This window comes from Prunus dulcis, chromosome 2 (assembly GCF_902201215.1).
Source record: "Prunus dulcis chromosome 2, ALMONDv2, whole genome shotgun sequence".
Classification (NCBI taxonomy): domain Eukaryota; kingdom Viridiplantae; phylum Streptophyta; class Magnoliopsida; order Rosales; family Rosaceae; genus Prunus; species Prunus dulcis.
The window spans coordinates 12,417,650-12,421,498 of record NC_047651.1 but is presented as its reverse complement, the minus strand read 5'-3'; the positions used below and the strand labels follow the sequence as shown (position 1 = coordinate 12,421,498).

The following is a 3,849-nucleotide window of genomic DNA, read 5'->3' as shown; positions in this document are numbered from 1 at the left end:
GATTGATAAATTTCGGAAGTACAACAACATTTCAGCATTTCGACATATGTCAATCTGTAAAAGATATTTAAAATCGAGCAAAAGAAAAAGAAAAGTATCATTGCTCATTTCTCTTACATTAATTATGAATGAGAAACTGATGAGATTCATTATTTATCATAAACAGATGCTCAACTTTAGAAATCTATTTGAAATTGACATTATATTAGCAATCAAGATTTGAGTTATCAACAACTTTATAATAAACAAGATCTGATAAATAAAAAATTTGAGTTAAACATTGTCTTGGCAGGGAAACTAGTACAAATAAAAAAGGCTTGAGACAGAGCACTTACTGTGAGCAAACACAATGGTTGAAAAGGAGAACCGTAATTCTGTACCGATTTGCTGCGATGGAGAGCCCTGGAATTCTAGGTTGATAGGATGCTCAATTACTCACATGATGAAACCCGTTAGGATAAAGAAACCCAGCACTTTTTATCCAAAGACTGGCTGAAAGAGGTGTCTAGAAAATCCACTTGTTTTCCTTTTGATTTGGTACTAACATCCCCACACCCAAGTCAGTAAATGGTATTGTAAAATCAACTTGTAAAGATCTGGTAGGCGTGATTGTTGTATCTCCAACAGCAGCATCAAAATTCTAGTTTAGTCATGCACAACCGATATGCGATATGGAAAACCAATAGTTAGAAATTGGTATTAACTTTGAGAAGTACTAGTAGACAGATTGGACCATTAATCATATAATATATATTGAGCTTTAAAAAGCTTTGAACTTCTTAGTTGCAGCACATAATAAGTTCAGCTCAAAGCCTTTGCAAGAACGCATACTATTAATATGATCAATTTGTTAACTAGTGTATCTATATCGATCAGGTAAGTTTTTGCTAGAATGTGCGGTCCACGTTCACAATTTGGAAACATAAGCATTCATTTGGCAATGCAAGAGAACATTACTCTGATATTTATATACACGAGCTAACATTTAATCTATTGTATTTCTGAATCAACATACCTTGAGATAGACCTGGTGATGAGGTCATCATAAGTTGACTTATATATGGAATAAACTCGTAGGCTACTTTATATGGCAAACCGCTTATTGCAGCTTTGAAAACATATATACAGAAACCAGTGACAGATGGTCTCTTGGTTAGAGAGTCATAGTGCACGTCCACAAGATCCTTGAACCCTGAGGTGGCTGGAACTCCAACTCTTACTACTTTTATTTCATCCGATTGTATCTTTGAACCTCTAACAATGGTTTGATTCTCCAGGCCATATGATAGTTTTCAAATCCTTGGTTGAAAGTAAGTTTCTTCCACTATCAGGAGAGTATTTCTCTGCAGAAGTCCAAAATCCAACCCTCTCTGCCCTTTTCCTATCACGTTTACCATCTCAAAGGCACATGAATTCAATTTCCCATTTATATATTGAGTTTCACCGCTTAAACCTTTAAACCTACTTTCCAATATCTGTCTAAGAAGCTTAACTCCATGTTTTGAGGATCGAATATCGTTCAAATCATCCAGTAGGTCCAATTCAATGTTTTCCTGGCTTGTTTGCGAAATCCTTGCCCTCTCTACTGCTTCTGCTAGCACCCAAGTTGCATCGTATGCCCAGATTTCTTCTGCAGTTAACTCTCTTATTTCAATATTGGGATCCTCCATGAAAAATTTCCTCCTCAATCTTGTAGTAAGATTTTGGAGGCTGGCTGATGCTGGAATATAAGACTTCAAACCCAACACTCCTTGCATTGATGATTCAATCACAGATAAATCCTTGGAATGCAAGAAATTCATGTTACTTGATGTCAGAATCCATGCATATATATACCCTTCACTCATCATTCCTACCTTTTTCGCATTTAGAAAAAGGCAAGGCATAAGATAATGAGACGTATGCACCAAAAGTACTGTAGTCTTCAATGTCTTGAGCTTTTGGAGCTCTTCAATTATTTGTTCATTTGTTGAGGAGGAGGTAATGCAACTTTTATATGCAATATTCACATTTGCTTCTTGAAAGGAATTAATCAAAGATGGAAAGATGTCTCTCCCATAATCTATGTAGTTTTTTCATATAGAAGGATAACATCCCTCCATTTGAAAGTTTCAATAAGAGCACTGATGGCCTTAACTTGATGAAAAGTTTCTTCCTGTGTATCTCCATAAAGAAAGGGTATTTTCCAAGAGGAAGAGGAGGACTAGATTCAGAAAGAGACATTACAGGGACTTTCGCTTCTTCCCCTAATTCTGCCAATGATAGAGATTAATAAGTATTATTATTATTTTATTCCAAAAGTTATGAGGATTCATATATCATCCAAGAGTCAGATTTAATTACAGAAATCCATTATTGGAGTCACATTTAAATTAAAAACTGTTGTTTTGATTTCCTTCTTAGCAGCTATATTCCCAGGGAGGAGCCAAATGTGAAGTTAGTAATAATTGTTTGAAAGGCCATTATATATATTAATATTCCAGAATACTACGATTCTTTTTTCTTTTTTTAAAAAATTCTTATGCATATACCCTAGGTTGGGTAATTTCGCATATGGACTGGTGCATTTGATAAAAGGTCATGGAATATGGCAGGTTCTTCCTCTGAGAGGGAACCTCGTATCGGCTGGTGCACTTGATTCTCAAGGCAGCAACTTAATGAACTTTGGGTAATTTCGCATTTTTCCCTTGTATGAACTTTGGGTAATTTCGTATTTTTCCCTTTATTTTTTATATATCCACAACTATGATTTCAAATTTATGTTCTCCCTAAATCAAAAAGCTATCTTATGGCTTGATGAGACCATTTGGATGTAGTTCTTTACCAACTGGTATTCCATAGGAAGCAACAGTCATATAAAGCCCTTTTTGGTCTTGTCTATTCTCTTGATCACCAAGGATTAATGTGCCATTCACAGCCGTGTGGATAATAATCAATGCAAAAATTGACAAATCCAAAATATCATACTTAGTATTTCATTATTTTTCACACATACAACCAAATTGGAAAGCACACAAGGATAACTCAGGGTTTAATTCAGATCCTCTTAGACTCTAATACCTCGATAATTTGTTGGAGCTAGCGGGAATCGAGTTACCATCCATACTGAAATAAGTTCATTATCCTGGATTTGTTTATACCTCACCTCTTGATGAGTGTTGTGGGAGCAAATTTCCCCACGAGAATATTCGCCCAAGATTCCTTCGTCTTCTCCGCCTCTCTTTCTCCCTGCAAAACAGATCGGAGTAAAAGGACCACACCCGGGGGGTGTTGGCCAAAGGCCCTCCGATGCCTAAGTTAGGTAGGGGAATTCAAGGAAAACCGGGTGGCCGGAGCCGTGTGTGGTGGCCGGAGCCTTGTGTGAGAGAGAGAAAGAGAGGGGGTGGCTAGGGTTTTTGAGAAATAATTTCTGCAGAGTTTTAGTAGGAATTTAGACGTACCTCAACCATTGTGTGTGGCTATGCTTTTATAGAGGTCTCGGAGGCTAGGGTTTCAGAGGTTGGTGGAGTTGGTGTGGTTGGTGAGGTTGGTGTGGTTGGTGGAGTTGGTGTGGTTGGTGTGGTTGGTGCATTTAGGAATTATTGATTAACCAAATCCCTAATTAAATTGGGGATCAAGTAACCCCCAATTTGATTAGGTAATTCCCAATTAGGTTAGGTAACTCCCAATTAGGTTAGGTAACTCCTAATTAGGTCAAATAATTCCCAAATTGATTGGCCTAATTATTTGACCTAGGGTTTTGATTTAATTAGGTTCCCACAAATGCCCCCCAGCTTCTGCATGGCGCGTGGTGGCATGTAGGAGATGTAAATTATCCGTTGGGCTGTCCAGCTGTAACTGGGCTTCCTT

At 37.4% G+C, this 3,849-nt stretch overlaps 1 pseudogene; it reads right to left on the bottom strand.

The window, feature by feature from the left end:
* Positions 1-297: 297 nt before the first annotated feature.
* The window catches only part of LOC117618146, a 13,162-nt pseudogene continuing 9,610 nt past the window's right edge, over positions 298-3,849 (bottom strand).